The sequence below is a fragment of the Oncorhynchus kisutch genome, linkage group LG23 (assembly GCF_002021735.2).
Source record: "Oncorhynchus kisutch isolate 150728-3 linkage group LG23, Okis_V2, whole genome shotgun sequence".
Taxonomy (NCBI): Eukaryota; Metazoa; Chordata; class Actinopteri; order Salmoniformes; family Salmonidae; genus Oncorhynchus; species Oncorhynchus kisutch.
This window is the reverse complement of record NC_034196.2, coordinates 6,194,390-6,212,865: the sequence shown is the minus strand read 5'-3', so window position 1 is coordinate 6,212,865 and position 18,476 is coordinate 6,194,390. Positions and strand designations below refer to the sequence as shown.

General features: G+C 40.7%; 1 protein-coding gene across 30 annotated transcripts in view; it reads left to right on the top strand.

Annotated features, from left to right (window-relative positions):
• Positions 1-629: 629 nt before the first annotated feature.
• LOC109877836 (alpha-adducin) overlaps positions 630-18,476 on the top strand; it is a 49,064-nt gene continuing 31,217 nt past the window's right edge. For 9 of the 30 annotated variants that reach the window (XM_020470056.2, XM_020470061.2, XM_031802590.1 and 6 more), the window contains exon 1: positions 636-902. The gene's annotated coding sequence lies outside the window, so the exon portion shown is untranslated. Of the gene's footprint in view, positions 903-18,476 lie in introns of all 30 variants that reach the window. The other 21 variants (XM_020470055.2, XM_020470060.2, XM_031802586.1 and 18 more) reach the window with 8 other exon arrangements.

The window sequence follows — 18,476 nt, the reverse complement described above, 5'->3', positions numbered from 1 at the left end:
TTTATTTTTGCAACACCGTTCAAAGCAAAGAGACACGCACGCAGATGGTCGCAGATGTGGTTTATTTCTAATCTCGAGGTCTACTACAGGGGGTAAACTATTGTATAAAACATGAATAGTATTGAGTGGTTGACTTTTTTAACTTTTGAAGGGAAAGCCTGTATTTCCTTACAATGCCACAAGGTGACGTGAGTGTGTCGGCTACATGATTTCTATCTATTTAATGTAATGGACACATTAAAGGGGGGAGTTCTCAACTAAATGTTATTGTCTTTCAAAGAAGTCCTGCAATTAATTAAATGAATTATCTATATACACAATGCCTAAAGCATAAATGCCCCAACTTAGAGAAACGTGAGGCATTCGGATACCTACAGTATAGGCTAATCTTCTGTGATATATTATCAGGTTTAGCTTTTTATACACAGTCATGTTAAATAGGCTGCACTGTTATATGTATTTTGGGATGGAAAAAAAACATATTTTTTAAACATTGTGTTGCTCCATACATTCCTATAAATCGAAGGCCTGTGCCTTTGCAGCAATGGATTATGAGCACAACCAATTATACATACGTGCCAGGCATTCACCGCACCCACGTGAGAGGGTCCATGCTTTCCGGAATCCTTGGTACGTCACAACTCTGACGTTGCCCTATTGAAGTTGACGTGTAAAATGGTTAGGTTTAGGGTTACGGTTGTGGTAAGGTAATGTTAGGGACGTCCCAAGGATTCCAGAAAGAACTAACCCAAGTGAGAGGGCGGTAGTTGGGCGGAGCGTCGCAGTAACTACAAGCAGAACCTGACCCCTTTGAAAGCACAGCGGATAGAAATTGTGAAAATAGCAGGCTCGCTATCTAGAAGAAGGTGCTGTCTTTCCAACCATATTTCGAATAAACGAGGGTAAGTTGCAACAGATAATGTTATTTCAATAGTAGTGCGATCCAGTCGGTGCGAGATCATGTAAATTATGGAAGTGTTATTTTCATTTCTCTTTGTATAATATGTAGCGAACTTGCTAGTAGCGTCGCTACAACGTTGCCTACGCGTCGCCAATGGACTTTGCAGAGGGGCGTGTGGACCTTTTTTGTTGTTGTAACTGAAGCAATAGTGAATTATACACTGAATAGTTGTGTTGGCCTACTGGTATGGTTCGTAACAACAGTGGCTCTGTAGGCTACTACTAATCCCATCACCCACCTAGTCTAATTCAAACGCAGGAGTGGGTCTAGGCTCCTAAAGCCACACGTTCTAGTAGGCTGTTGTCTGAGAATGTTGCATAGCCTACACGGGACAGGACGCGGTTAAACAAGTGCATTGGTGTGTTTTATTATGATATTTATGATATTTATCATAGCATTATGCAATATCGAGTGCAGCATTATGCAATGTTGTTAGAGAACTGTATGTGGTCCCTAATTGGATAGTATTTTACGGTTTACAGTAGGCCTGAATAATGAATGGGACAGGAAAGGAAGTAGGAGACCTTCAAACCTTTGAGTCAGTAATTGCTAATAGCCAGATGTTATTTGAACACCTAAACTCAGCAAAAAAAGAAACGTCCTCTCACTGTCAACTGCGTTTATTTTCAGCAAACTTAACGTGTTAATATTTGTATGAACATAAGATTCAACAACTGAGACATAAACTGAACAAGTTCCACAGAAATGTGACTAACAGAAATTGAATAATGTGTCCCTGAACAAAGGGGGGTAAATATCAAAAGTAACAGTCAGTATCTGGTGTGGCCACCAGCTGCATTAAGTATTGCAGTGCATCTCCTCCTCATGGACTGCACCAGATTTGCCAGTTCTTGCTGTGACATGTTACCCCACTCTTCCACCAAGGCATCTGCAATTTTCTGGGCATTTCTGGGGGGAATGGCCCTAGCCCTCATCCTCCGATCCAACAGGTCCCAGACGTGCTCAATGGGATTGAGATCCGGGCTCTTCGCTGGCCATGGCAGAACACTGACATTCCGGTCTTGCAGGAAATCATGCACAGAACAAACAGTATGGCTGGTGGCATTGTCATGCTGGAGGGTCATGTCAGGGGTACCATATGAGGGAGGAAGATGTCTTCCCTGTAACGCACAGCGTTGAGATTGCCTGCAATGACAATAAGCTCAGTACGATGACGCTGTGACACACCGCCCCAGACCATGACGGACCCTCCACCTCGATCCCGCTCCAGAGTACAGGCCTCGGTGTAACCCTCATTCCTTCAACAATAAACACGAATCCGACCATCACCCCTGGTGAGACAAAACTGCTACTCGTCAGTGAAGAGCACTTTTTGCCGGTCCTGTCTGGTCTAGCGACAGTGGGTTTGTGCCCATAGGCGACATTGTTGCCGGTGATGTCTGGTGAGGACCTGCCTTACAACAGGCCTACAAGCCCTCAGTCCAGCCTCTCTCAGCCTGAGCACTGATGGAGGGATTGTGCATTCCTGGTATAACTCTGGCAGTTGTTGTTGCCATCCTGTACCTGTCCCGCAGGTGTGATGTTCGCCTTGGCCACATCTGCAGTCCTCAAGCCTCCTTCCAGCATGCCTAAGGCATGTTCATGCAGATGAGCAGGGACCCTGTGCATCTTACTTTTGGTGAAGTTATTTGGATTTTTATGAATTATCTTTGAGAGACAGGGTCCTGAAAAAGGGACTTTTCTTTTTTTGTTGAGTTTATCTGTGCTGGTGTGTGTTATTGTAGGCCTAATTCAACCATGCATGTGTTTTTTCCCAGTGCACTGTAACAATGATGAAGTATTTCATGTTGAATTTTGAACATCCTGTGTTTTTCTTTGTTCAAATAGACAATCATCCAATAAGCTTCCAATCTCCCAAGAGATGTTTGATTACTCTTTCCTATTGATGACAATCCAGCCTTGCCTAGGCTACAGTACACATGTCAACAACTCAAAGAATAAGGAAGCATTATGGATTTCTATGAAAAAAGCCTTGAGATTAATACTTTGTCCTTCTCTGTACAGTGTTATCCCATCAGGTAATTGTCATGCAGCCAGGCAGTGAAAGGCTTGGTAAGAGTGTTGAGGGTTGTTCAGAGGATGAACAGGGATGTCTTAGGCTCTGTGCTGACCTGGCGAATGAATGTGTGCCATCACCCTGTCTTTGACCTGCTGATATCATAACATCTATTTAGTCTCAAATAAATAATGAAACATGCTCAGTTTGGTTTAAATAATGCAAAAACACAGTGTTGGAGAAGAAAGTACAAGTGCAATGTAAAAAAAGCTAACATTGAAGTTCCTTGCTCAGAACATTAGAACATATGAAAGCTGGTGGTTCAATATTCCCAGTTAAGAAGTTTTAGGTTGTAGTTATTATAGGACTATTTCTCTATACCATTTGTATTTCATATACCTTTGACTATTGGATGTTCTAATAGGCACTTTAGTATTGCCAGCCTAATCTCAGGAGTTGATAGGCTTGTCATAAACAGCGCTGTGAGTCAAGCATTGCTAAGAGCTGCTGGCAAACGCAGTAAAGTTTGAATGAGTACTTACGAGCCTGCTGCTGCCTACCACCGCTCAGTCAGACTGCTCTATCAAATCATAGACTTAATTATTATATAATAAACACAGAAATACGAGCCTTGGACCATTAATATGGTCAAATCCAGAAACGATGAATACCAAACCGTTCTGTATTTTATCAAATGGGTGGCAACCCTAAGTCTAAATATTGCTGTTACATTGCACAACCCTCAATGTTATGTCATAATTATGTACAATTCTGGCAACAAGCTAGGCGGCCCAAACTGTTACATATACCCTGATTCTGCATGCAATGAACGCAAGAGAAGTGACACAATTTCCCCTAGTTAATATTGCCTGCTAACATGAATTTCTTTTAACTAAATATGCAGGTTTAAAAAAAATATATACTTCTGTATATTGTGCTTTTTTTCGCAAATGCGCTTCTGTTAAATCATCTCCTGTTTGGTGAAGTAGGCTGTGATTCGATGATAAATTAACATTGATTATATGCGACACAGGACTAGTAATATCATCAGCCATGTGTAGTTAACTAGTGATTATGTGAAGATTGATTGATTGTTTTTTATAAGAGCAGTTTAATGCTAGCTAGCAACTTACCTTGGCTCCTTGCTGCACTCGCGTAACAGGTGGTCAGCCTGCCACGCAGTTTCCTCGTGGAATGCAATGTAATCGGAGTCCAAAAATGCAGATTACCGATTTGTTATAATTAATCGGTCATGCCGATCAATCGGTCGACCTCGAGGTTGTTTTAGTGCACCAACCCACACCCTTGACCCCAGTGTAGATGATGATTTAAAATGTGTTCCTCTTTTCAAGTTTGTTTCCCCCTCTCTCTCGCTCTCTTTTCTTCCTTTCTCCAAGTGCAAACGTTTGGCTGGGTTTCATTGTGTAGAATGCAAGATTTGTCAGTGCACTGTAGCAAAGGGGGTGGGGTCTTGTGTTGGACTCAAGAAACAATGTTTTCGGATGTCATGAAATATTTGAATACCTAGGTTAATATTTTACAATGTTTCAAGAAAAACAGGTTGATTCAGCCCAGTGGCACTCAGTGGTGTAGTGGATGCTATATGCAGATATATGCCGTATACCCACTTTTTGTTCAGTGGGTATTGCGTATACTCACTTCTTAATCCCCACTGATGCATATCAAAGTGGTGTGGTGGAGGTATTTCACCCTATCAATTATGTAGTTGTCGTACAATAGAGAAATCATGTAATTTACACAAATGCAAAGCCTGTGAAATAATCTATGTTCAGATGCGCGCCACACAGTTTCAGCAGGCATCAAGAGAGTGCAGCACTCAACTGGTTGTTGCAACTTACAGAAAAACATCTGTAGCCACTAAGGAAAGGTAGGTAGAAAATAAGTTTAAACTTTTATCTACCAGTATATGCTAAGGCAACAATGGACATGTAAACAATGTATTGAAAACGATTGGGTACGAAGTCTTGGTTGAATCTTTGCGATGCGCAATTCAGTCATCATGCGCTTTTTAGCACATCGATTTCTAAAGGCTTCCCCCAAAAACCTTCTCAATTAAATGTTGACTGCAAAGTAGGCCTACCCTGGCAGAATGATACCATGATGATTTGTATCAATCAGGGGCATTTGTTTAGCAAACTCTGCCATCACATGTAGGACATGTACAGAAACACCACTAGCAAAACAGTCTCTTGCGAGGTGCGCAATTTAATTAACGGGCTACTGCACCCTCAAAAAAATGAACACAACCCGTAGTGAATTTCAGCGAATACATAGCATAAGTGCTTTACTGTCATTATATTAATTTAGTTTTAAAAAACATGTAAAAAATAATCTACATTCACTTTATTATTGGATTCCCCAGCCTGCTGGTTTTGTTTTCAATGCTGATCCTATAAAATCAAGCAACAGCACTGGTAACAAGATTTATAATTTAAAATATATATATATATATTATATATATATTTTTCATACATCTCTGTTCGAACGCTTCTGCATGTAATTATTACATCTTCAACCTAGGCGTGGATACACTCAATGGCTGCCAGTCCACCAATTATGCCATTGATTACATTTCTATGGAATAGATACTGTATGTAGTGACCCCTGTGGACAGTTGTGTGCCTGTGTTCTGACATTCTGTTGTTGTGTGGTTATCACGGCACGTTTACCGGTCACTCAGGCTTTCGTGGGGTCCAGCAGGCCAGTCTCCCTGCTGTCTGCCAATCAAAGGAATGCCTGGAATGTTTCGGTGCCAGGACTCATTGTGGTTGGTGGAACAGTGGGGGGCTGGGCACAACAGGTTCTGTTATATTGGCATGCTTAATGGTTCTCTCTCTCTCTTACATCCTGTATCAGTGAGAGAGCCATCAGGGATAATGATTTGGTATATAACAATTTACTTAGTGTAGTCATACAATTTGATTTGTATAATAAACAGTTTGATATGAGAATGTGATCCACTGTCCTGGACAATCTTTTATTCATGATATATCGAGATCATTACAATACTCTACTTTTATTGTCCATTTGGTTAAAATGGAATTTCATAGTGTGCCATTTTCCAAACCAATCTCCCTTCAGACACCGATCTCCCACCACTCTCTCTTACATGTGACATCTGACTGCCACATAAAGCATTGAGAGAACCCTCGCCAAGCACGGTCACTGCCCCCTCAACACAACGCTCTACACTCTGCAGCATGGAGCAGATAACAACATTTCCATGTTAACAGGGTTGGCTTCAGCGTAGATGTTATTAAAAAGAGATTATGAGTGTGGGAGTGCATGTGGGTACTGTGAAGTAAGATATTTTCTTAAATACCCTCCTTTCTCCTTTGAGGCAGATAACATGTCCATGCTAACAGGCTTGACCTTTAGACTAGTTTTAAGGAGGACTGTGTAAGGCCACAATATTTCTCAATAATCATTTTCTGTGCAAATGCCAAATATATGCCAAACATCTTTCCACCCTTTTAAATAACTTTTTTTTAAATGGATTTAGATTTCAGGAATTAAACTTTAGGAAGAATTTGGGGCCATATTAATGCAGAATGTCTTGATGCTAATTTAGCTATCCGCTAGCTACACACATTCACTGTCCCTCCTGCTTTTGCTCGTGCATAATAACACAGCACCATCTGTTTAACCCAGGCACCACCCTCACATGTGCTGAGCAGTCGGCAGCAGGTCCAAATTTGAAGACACTAGTATGCTTTTCACTCTACTCGGCCAACCTGAGTCAGGCAAAGTTGGAATGAACAAGATTGTCTCCTATATTTAAAAAAATTATAATAATATTGAACCTTTTTATTTAACTAGGCAAGTCGGTTAAAAACAAATTCTTGTTTATAATGACGGCCTACCAAAAGGCCTCCTGCGAGGACGGGGGCTGGGATTAAAAACAAATTCTTGTTTATAATGACGGCCTACCAAAAGGCCTCCTGCGAGGACGGGGGCTGGGATTAAAAACAAATTCTTGTTTATAATGACGGCCTACCAAAAGGCCTCCTGCGAGGACGGGGGCTGGGATTAAAAACAAATTCTTGTTTATAATGACGGCCTACCAAAAGGCCTCCTGCGAGGACGGGGGCTGGGATTAAAAACAAATTCTTGTTTATAATGACGGCCTACCAAAAGGCCTCCTGCGAGGACGGGGGCTGGGATTAAAAACAAAAAATATAAAACAAAACACACATCAAGAGACAACACTACATAAAGAGAGACAGGCAGCAACACATGACAACATGACAACAACATGGTACACACACATTATTGGGCACAGACAACAGCACAAAGGGCAAGAAGGTAGACAACAAAACATCACGCAAAGCAGCGACAACTCGACATGATTGAGTTTTTGAATGAAGAGATTGAGATAAAATTGTCCAATTTGAGTGTTTGTTGCAGCTCGTTCCAGTCGCTAGCTGCAGAGAACTGAAAAGAGGAGCGGCCCAGGGATGTGTGTGCTTTGGGGACCTTTAACAGAATGTGACTGGCAGAATGGGTGTTGTATGTGGAGGATGAGGGCTGCAGTAGATATCTCAGATAGGGGGGAGTGAGGCCTAAGAGGGTTTTATAAATAAGAATGAACCCGTGGATTTTGCGACGGGTACACAGAGATTATCAGTTTACAGATGAATATAGAGATCAGTGATGTGTCCTATAAGGAGCATTGGTATTGGTGGCAAATCTGATGGCCAAATGGTAAAGAACATCTAGCTGCTCGAGAGCACTCTTACCTGCCAATCTATATGTTTGTTTTATTTTACTTTAACTAGTCAAGTCAGTTAAGAACAAATTCTTATTTTCAATGACGGCCTAGGAACAGTATGTTAACTGCCTTGTTCAGGGGCAGAACGACAGATTTTTATCTTGTCTGCTTGGGGATTCGATCTTGCAACCTCTTGGTTACAAGATGACTACTTCAAGCTCTAAACCCTCAGTGGTAGTAATAACACCCCTGGGAAGAGGGGCATACTTCGTTCCAAACCACATGACCTTTGTTTTGGAGGTGTTCAGAACAAGGTTAAGGGTGGAGAAAGCTTGTTGGTGGTTAGAATAGGACGGGAGGCCAAAAGTCTGTATAACCAATAGAAAGTCAGAGTCCCGAGTGTGGGAAAAAACAGTCTGTCCCACGGTTGGGTAAAGAAAGTTCGTAGTCAACAAAGCATGCATGAGGCAAATAGCAAAATGCACAAGAACAATTTTTAATATATAATGACTTTGGGCAAGCCATTGTAAGTTCAGAGTCACTCGCCCCAACAGTGAGTGTGTGTGTGGTGGAGTTACCTGTACCAGACAGGGGGAGACAGGCCAGGGCAGACGGTGAACAGATCGCCAGGTGGAATCCAAGCAGCAGTGCAGCAGGCAACTGGGGTAGGTGTCACACCCACTTGGGATAAGCTTTTATTTCTGGAGGCAGATGTCTTGTTGAACATGCCAGTGGGTGGTCTTTGAACAGTGAGCGAGGGCTTCAAAGACTCCTGCCACTTGTTGGGCCCAAAGGCCTCGACACCTCTCACGTCACACCTCAGTGCTAATTGAAGTTGTATCTTGTTTGTCCTAGCAAGCCTGGCAGCCTTAACTCAGCATTCAGTATCCATAATAGAGGTCGACCGATTCATCGGAATGGCCGATTTAATTAGGACCGATTTCAAGTTTTCATAACAATCGGAAATCGGTATTTTTGGGTGCCGATTTGAAAAAAAATATATATATTTATTTATTTTTACGCTTTTTTATTTAATCTTTATTTAACTAGGCAAGTCAGTTAAGAACACATTATTATTTTCAATGACTGCCTAGGAACGTTGGGTTAACTGCCTCGTTCAGGGGCAGAAAGACAGATTTTCACATTGTCAGTTTCGGGGATCCAATCTTGCAACCTTACAGTTAACTAGTCCAACGCAATAACGACTTGCCTCTCTCTCGTTGCATTCCACAAGGAGACTGCCTGTTACGCAAATACAGTAAGCCAAGGTAAGTTGCTAGCTACCATTACACTAATCTTGTAAAAAAACAATCATAATCACTAGTTAACTACACATGGTTGATGATATTGCTAGATATTATCTAGCGTGTCCTATGTCGCATATAATCTGACTGTGCATACAAACATACAAGTATCTAAGTATCTGACTGAGCGGTGGTAGGCAGAAGCAGGCGCGGAAACATTCATTCAAACAGCACTTTCGTGCGTTTTGCCAGCAGCTCTTCGTTGTGCGTCAAGCATTGAGCTGTTTATGACTTCAAACCTATCAACTCCCGGGATTAGGCTGGTGTGACTGAAGTGAAATGGCTGGCTAGTTAGTGCGTTTTTGCATTATTTAAACCAAATTGAACATGTTTCATTATCTACTTGAGGCTAAATTGATTTTATTGATGTATTATATTAAGTTAAAATAAGTGTTCATTCAGTATTGTTGTAATTGTCATTATTACTAATACATTTTTTAAAAAATCGGTATTGGCTTTTTTGGTCCTCCAATAATCGGTATCGGCGGTGAAAAATCATAATCGGTCGACCTCTAATCCATAAAGTAAAATATATCATTCTAATGTACTTTTATTTGCATTTTTCTTCTTGGCTTTCAAAATAGTATCAGACCAAACACTACTCACTCAGTTCCAGGTTGGATGGTGTCCTCAGGTCTGCTGTTTGTTTGCTAGAGCACCCTCTGTATAGCTTGGCAAAAGAGAACCTTGGTAGAAGTAATCCCTCCAGTTCATTTTGGCCAAAATTAGGTTGCAGGTCCCTGCCGAAAATCCAATATTGACCAAGCAAAAACAGGTTTTTAGAAACTTTTGCAAATGTATTAAAAATAAAGTGAAATTTCACATTTACAAAAGTGACCCTTTACTCAGTACTTTGTTGAAGCACCTTTGGCAGTAATTAGAGCCTCAAGTCTTCTTCGGTATGACGCTACAAGCTTGGCACACCTGTATTTGCGGAGTTTCTCCCATTCTTCTCTGCAGACCCTCTCAAGCTCTGTCAGGTTGGATGGGGAGCATTGCTGCGCAGCTATTTCCAGGTCTCTCCAGAGATGTTCAAGTCCAGCCTCTGGCTTCGGTCCTTTGTCCTGTTGGAAGATGAACCTTTGCCCCAGTCTGAGAACCTGCTCCAGAGCACTCAGGACTTCATCAAGGATCTTTCTGTACTTTGCTCTGTTCATTTCCCTCGATCCTGACTAGTCTCACAATCCCTGCCACTCAAAACCATCCCCACAGCATGTTGCTGCCACCACCATGCTTCACTGTAGGGATGCTATTGGCCAGATGATGAGTGGTGCTTGGTTCCCTCCAGACGTGATGAAATTTTACATTACTTTGGATTATAAAGCGTCACTTGAAGTCTGATTCAATAATGACATTACGCAGTCGATAACCACTCGTCCCCCAGCTGTAAGAGAGCATTTTTGTGAAATCAGAATAGTATTTTAATAGCCAGAAACACACAGAAGTATTTCCATCTTCAACATTCATGAGTATAGAAGTTTTATCACATTGGGCTACAAATTGGATGCTTGAGGATGGTTATCAGGGCTTTGCCATGTAAACACTGCAACAGACACACAGAACACACTGTTCAATGCTCATAGCATCTCATTTACATGAGTGAAAAGGGCCATGGCTATAATGTGTTCTTCTGTTATGAGTTAGGGGAACTAGTTATCTGAGGCACAGGCAACAGTTGTCAGGCAGTGGATTCCTACATCCCAAAGAAGCATTATTATGGATTCCATCTATGACCGGCATTCACTCTGGAGTTAGACTGCACTCATTGTTTGGAAGCATAGTGGACTTCGCCATGTATCACTGACCCATCCAGATATGGAGGCACAAACACAGGAAGTGAGTTTGAGACCAAAACTTCAGTTTCCTCTCCTCGCAAAATCCTTTCACAAAATGACTTGACTGGCATATTTTTGGAGCTAACGCAAGTGGTCTTTTTATCCTGGTGTTTAAGAAAAAAAAGAAAAACATTCTATGAACTAGGTTTGATGGAAAGGTCTTTTCAACGGAACTTCCTGCTCTGATTGAAAGCACTTTGGTAAAATGATCTTATTTCTTGTGTATTTTTGTTCTGCTTTATTTTATAGTACTACTGGGAAAGCGCTTGCAAGAAAGGTATTTCGCTGTACTTGTGCATGTAATGAAAAAAAACGTAATTTTAAATGTTTGCACAGTCCGACAAGCCAATTTTAAATAGGTTTTCCCTCCAACATAATGACTAAAGGGGTGTAGAGTGGGGTTACATAACATTACACAGCCAAATGGTGTCTCAAATAATTCAAATGTTTTTCATTTTCATTATCTATGATGTTGAAATAAGCTAACTGAAATGTTATTTTTCATTACATTCTCTACTGTTATTGGAGATCTAGCAGGTGTAAAAGAAATGCCTGAAAGTAGATCCACCTACATACTGGTCTTGATGACGAGAAACTGTCGGGGGGTTGTTTTCTGCACTGTAAAACCTAGCCAGTAAATGTGGAGGAGGAGTTAAGATTGAGTGTCTCCTCGTTAACGTCCAAAATCAGAAGAAGCATCAGCCTCTCTTCCCATTTCCCCTGAACTGCAACATCTGGTTGTTGGGGACTCGGCAGAGGTTATTGGAGATCAAAAGTCAAGAACACATGTTCATCTCAATGGACCCTTCCCCTACCCTCCCTACAGTAACTCTGGTCCATCTGCAGAGCTGAAACTTAACATCTATCTTCTCTCTTGCTCGCTAGCTAACAGCTTTTTGACTGAAGTTATTGTAGTACTAACAATTAGTCGCCATCTCTCGCTCTCCTAATGCATTCATCATTGCCTCATGTCAGGATGCAGGCTGGGAAAGGACAGAAAAGTTATGGACAGCATCTGGACTGTTGCAGAATTTCTCCAAAGCCGTCTTACTCTAATCAATACTACTCTTTAGGTTAGTTTCCCCCAAGGCATTGTGTTGGAATGTGACCCAGATTGATTAATTCCTTTAATTATATTGTAAGGTTATACATTGTAAATTATTTAGGTATGCATGCATCAGTGAGAGATTTAGAGTGCATTTTGAACCAAATCTTTAGTCCGAAGGACATAGGCTCATTTTGGGTTCAAAGATGACAATGGTGTTGCAACCTGTATCCCTACTACTACCTAGTGCAATCTGTCATGAATGAGATTTCTATTCCTAGTTCTCTGTAGCAAGTCTGGAACGTGTTAATAACACATTTCATTTGGAGTAGAGTTGGTGTGTACTGTAATGATAGATTGCTATACTATTACATAAGTTTAAAAGGCTATTCCCAGTTTCCATGGTAATGTGCTTTGTTTCCATAGTGACCACAGTCAATGCTACACCCCTGCACATTTCTGATGTGCACCAGTTGTTGAGTAATAGTGGGAAGGGGGAACCTGTGTGATGTGGGGTTAGTACATAATGCAGATGAATCAGCCAGGTGTGAAATGTACAACTCTGGGCCTGATGCTACGATTGCAGCTTTTATCAGTAGCTGCACAGTTCTCTATCCTGGAAGCGTGATTTTAAGTATAAGATATGTATGTAAAACGTTGAGCTGATATTCCTTGTAGAAATGGACGGATGGATGGGAAAGGCCATGATGTTTCCACTGAGCTTGGGGATGGTTGGATGCTTCAGTGTGGCAGAATGGGCACAGTAGATCTGTGGTGACGGTAGTCAGCAACAACATCAGCATTGTGTGCTTGAAAGGGGAGTGTTTTTGTGTTTGTTCAGCTTCATGATTATACTGTACTGTATCAAATGACATGGTAAGCACTGAGCAGCATGTAGTCTCTTGACATCCTTTTGGATCATTCCATCTCCCAAAAAGCATGAGGATTTCAACACCCACCATCTGAAATTGTGATGAAATCGTTTCTGGAGTTATAATTTAATCTCTACTTGATTGCACCCATATTGTCCCTTTAAAAAAATGTTTTTTTATAGGATTCATATAATCTTCAATAGATATAGTACTTATTAACATCTAATAACACCGTAAGTCTTCCTAACAATGAGTAAGACATGTGGAATCTAGGCTTGGACGGTATACCACATACTGGGGTATTTGGAAATGGCCACAGGATGGTGTTTAGAAACTGTCAATACCAGTCCAAATAGGTACTATATTTTTTGAAGATGATATGAATCCCATAAATTAAAAAGGGAACATTTTAGGTCATGGTTTGTCATGTTTTCTATGTAGCTACAGATATTCATAGGCTATAGTAGTACATTGCCTAATTTTCCTATTATTTGACAGCTTAGCTGCCGTGTGAGGGTAGATGCCCACGCAGTGGAGCGCATATGATATTGAGTTGCAGTGACATTTGTTTACATAGCCAGCTAACAAGTGGATAGTTTTGTCCTTTTTCTACCGACGCAATTCATTTGGAAACTGTCCCAGCTTTGTAATTAATCAGCTAACTTCGTAGTCGGTCTGTCAGGCAAGAAAACGAGTTGGAGGCAACATTGTGCTTTGCTCGACACTGTCACTTACTTGATAGTCTCACTTCCTCTCTACAAAGACAACCAGCTATGACCATCAAAATAGATTAAGAATTATTCTAAACCTGTTTGGCTAAATTGTACTTTGTCATCTTTGTAATCTTTTACTTTCAACATCCTAAATAAACAGTAGTTGATGTGTTGAATCTGTAAACCATTGTGCCACATACTTTGACTTCTTACCATCTATGAAAAGTAATCTGAACATGGGTCTTGAAGTGGTTGTACCCTATATAGCCTTTGTGGTTATAATCTGACCCATCTATGAACATATTCATGAATGTCTTTTTTTGTACTCTATATCCTGTCTGACATGCATATGTACAACATGAATTGAGAAACAATCTGGCCACCAAGGTCTTCGTAAAATCATTTGGATTGATTTGAAAGTGCTGTATAGCATCGTGTGTGTGTGTGTGTGTGTGTGTGTGTGTGTGTGTGTGTGTGTGTGTGTGTGTAACTGTAACTGTAACTGTATCACACAATTTATTATGGAAACCTCTAAAATGAGATTTATTAGGAAGAGAGTATGTGTATGGTTGAGAAAGGGAGATGATGTTCCCGGACACAATAGTATCCGTTTTGTTGCTCTGCTCTCCCTCTGTTAGTCTGTTCCTCTAGGTCAGTGAAAGCGAGGGAAGTGATGTAAAAACTCAGGGCTCAACAGCAGAAGGCAAGGAGGAAGATGAGTTCGAGATGATAGCAGGGATAGAGATGTGGGGTAGGAGGAAGAGGGAGAGGCTCCCTCTCAGGTGTGTTATGTTTCCATAGAGTGTCTGCCCCAAGTCAGACCACAGCCTGGGCCTAAAGTGACAGCAGCAGGGATTTTGGAGTTGTTTTAAAAAGTTGTAGGACTCTGACTTTTAAAATGTTTTACACTTAATCAGCTTTTTTTTAAACGCCAACCTGTCCGCCACCACATCCAATTCACAGAATTGTCAGAGTAGGCTACTATTTCTACATTGTGTAAAGCCTAGTCTGTATGAAATCAGTTGTTTGCATTTTTACGTTGTTACAGAAGTAAGAACCTTCGTCAATAAAATTGCCTACTTTGTGTGGGTGCATTTTGATTTTTTCTTGATCTAATACTCTTAAGTACTATTTGTACATTTTGTGCCACTTTGTAGGATGGGTCCTTGTTTCAAGAAGTGTCATGGCACGTTGTAGGCTAAATGCAAAAACTTCAGTGACCGTGTGACATGAATATTGTAGGGAAATTGTGTACTTTTTAAAATAGTCTTCTCTCTATCTATCTAATACTTGTTGCCTTCACTGAATTGTTGTCAAAGTAATCTACTATTTCTACATTTGACAGGCCTGGTCTGTACTAAATCTTATTGAGAGAGGTTATCTACATTTTGAAAGGGTCTCTGAATAGTTGTTTACATTGTTACAGAAGTAAGAATCGTTGTCAATCAAGTGGCCAACTTTGTGTGGGATTTTAAATACTTTCAGAATATTGTCCTCTGATCACATTTAAAAATATATATATACAGTGCCTTGCGAAAGTATTCGGCCCCCTTGAACTTTGCGACCTTTTGCCACATTTCAGGCTTCAAACATAAAGATAGAAAACTGTATTTTCTTGTGAAGAATCAACAACAAGTGGGACACAATCATGAAGTGGAACGACATTTATTGGATATTTCAAACTTTTTTAACAAATCAAAAACTGAAAAATTGGGCGTGCAAAATGGTTGGTTAAATAAAGGTAAAATAAAAAATAAAAAATGAGGATTGCTTTTCCAACAGTCTTGAAGGAGTTTCCGCATATGCTAAGCACTTGTTGGCTGCTTTTTCTTCACTCTGCAAACCAAATGGGATAGAGTATCGCTGCAGAATGCTGTGTTAGCCATGCTTTTTATGTGTCACCAGCAAAGCACCCCCACACCATCTCACCACCACCTCCGTGTTTCACGGTGGGAACCACACGTGCGGAGATAATCCATGCACCTACTCTGCGTCTCACAAAGACATGGCAGTTGAGAACCAAACATCTTAAATTTGGACTCGTCAGACCAAAAGACAGATTTCCACAGTCTAATGTACATTGCTCGTGTTTCTTGGCCCAAGCAAGTCTCTTCTTATTATTGGTGTCCTTTAGTAGTGGTTTCTTTGCAGCAATTCAACCCTGAAGGCCTGATTCATGGAGTATCCTCTGAACTGTTGATGCTGAGATGTCTGTTACTTGAACTCTGTGAAGCATTTATTTGGGCTGCTATCTGAGGTGCAGTTAACTAATGAACTTATCCTCTTCAGCAGAGGTAACTTTGGGTCTTCCTTTCCTGTGTTGGTCCTCATGAGAGCCAGTGCCGTCATAGTGCTTGATGGTTTTTGTGTCTGCATTTGAAGAAACTTTCAAAGTTCTTGAAATGTTCCGCATTGACTGACCTTTGGCTTAAATTAATGATGGACTGTCCTTTCTCTTTGCTTATTTGATCTGTTCTTGCCATAATATGGACTTGGTCTTCTGTATACCATCCCTACCTTTTCACAACAGCTCAAACGCGTTAAGGAAAGAAATTAAACAAATTAACTTTTAACAAGGCACACCTGTTAATTGAAATGCATTCCAGGTGACTACCTCATGAAGCTGGTTGGGAGAATGTCAAGCGTGTGCAAAGCTGTCATTAAGGCAAATGTTGGCTATTTGCAGAATAAATAAAGGTAAAAATAAATACAAATTTGCAGAATCTCAAATATAAAATATAAATTGTTTTAACACTTTTGGTTACTACATGATTCAATGTGTTATTTCATAGTTTTGATGTCTTCACTATTATTCTACAATGTAGAAAATAGTAAAATATTCAGTAAAACCCTTGAATGAGTAGGTGTATGAAAACTATTGACTGGTACTGTATATAGGGAATAGGTTGCCATTTGGGAGGCATACACATCTACATTCTCTCCACCAGACAGAGACAGTGCAGCATTATCCACTGTTCTGTTGGACAATAAATGGAATTTCGTCTTACAAAACCAGAGATTTGAGGACTTTTTTGTCCTGATGAGTTTGGAACAGCAAGACTTATGCCTAATTGCTACTTTTCTGTTCATGTTATTTGGTAGCCTGGAATCCAAGCTGTAAAACAGAGCATGTCAGTTTGGATTCTAAGCTAGTTGTTCTCTATTCTGTGGGTGTAAATTACACCAATCACAATAGTTTTGATGTCTTCACTATTATTCTACAATGTAGAAAATAGTAAAATATTCAGTAAAACCCTTGAATGAGTAGGTGTATGAAAACTATTGACTGGTACTGTATATAGGGAATAGGTTGCCATTTGGGAGGCATACACATCTACATTCTCTCCACCAGACAGAGACAGTGCAGCATTATCCACTGTTCTGTTGGACAATAAATGGAATTTCGTCTTACAAAACCAGAGATTTGAGGACTTTTTTGTCCTGATGAGTTTGGAACAGCAAGACTTATGCCTAATTGCTACTTTTCTGTTCATGTTATTTGGTAGCCTGGAATCCAAGCTGTAAAACAGAGCATGTCAGTTTGGATTCTAAGCTAGTTGTTCTCTATTCTGTGGGTGTAAATTACACCAATCACAAGAATCCCTCCGGTCAGAAGTGAGATCCTTGCTTCAATACTCACACTAAAACAGTGTGGAAACATTGCATATACATTTTGACTTGATAAAGGATGCATCACCAATCGGCACTAAACCGATTGGACCAATGTCTGCTGTGAGGGCTGGATGGTTTGGGCCTGGCTAGTAGTTGTCATAGCATCCTTGTGTCCAGTTTTGGCTGCCTGAAAGCTGCTGTAACTGCTGAGAACTGAGAAGGGCAAATGGTTTACAGTGGTGTCTGCCAGCCCATAGAGGCCCACTAGCCTTACTCTAATCCTCTTATGCTGCCTGTCTTTGTCCTCTGGGGGGGTAGGTCTCCGTCTACAGGCTGCTAATGTACTTTATCTGAGAGAACATTATCCCCTCAGACAGCCTTGACAGAAATGAGACAAGATCAATTGCAAATAATTTCGGTCCCTCTAGTTTCGACTCCAGCCGCTCTAGGTTGAGTCTTGAATGGAAATCCGTGCCATGTCTGGCAGAGTGAGACTACTGTCCCTCCTTTCTCTCATCCCGCCATCTATTTTCGCTCCATCTATTTTCGCTCCATCTATCTCCCATCAGCAATTCCAAGGCAACACAATTATGCTGAGACTCGCTTTAAAGACTTGAAAGACTCGCTGCCAAAAAAAACATTGTTTTCAACGCTTAACAAACCATACAACTCTATGCAATGACTACTTTTTTAACAATTTACACAGTAAATAAATACACGCATGGAAAACCCCGTTAAAATGGAATTGCACCCATCTCTCTCTGATCGTCAATGATGTTCTGTCTAAATTGGAGGTGGCGGTGCAAGCAATACTGTGGTCCCTCCTTCCTGTACTCACTGTGTAGCCATCAAACACAATGATTGCCTGTATTTGGCATGCTAGTGTTGGGTAAAATATTGATTTCCTGTCCATTTTTCCCTGGCTCAGTCATTCAAAACAAAACCCAATAATAACAATCGCAAGGGACTTGCTATTTTATTATTGGGTTTTGTTTTGAATGACTGAGCCAGGGAAAGTGGACAGGAAATCAATAAGCCATGGGGTGTGTAGTCACATGACCAAACAGGAAGCAGCATAGGTGATGGCATAAAGCCATGCAACGTGACTGAATGTTTGGGACAGCAAGTGTGACGTGCACATTTTAAATTCTGAGGCAGTGGCATACACCCAGTAGTCTGGTGTGACTGTGATACTAAACGGATTACTTCGATGAAACCAGGAGTGTGTTCATTAGGTACCAAATGTAAGAACTGACAGGGAGAGACTACTACCTTGGACTTGTCTAATAAGAAATGCTCATTTTCATCTTACATTTGAAAATGTTTTTCTACAAGCGTACCTTAATAAACATGACCAGTGGAGATTTTAGCATGTAAATCTTGGT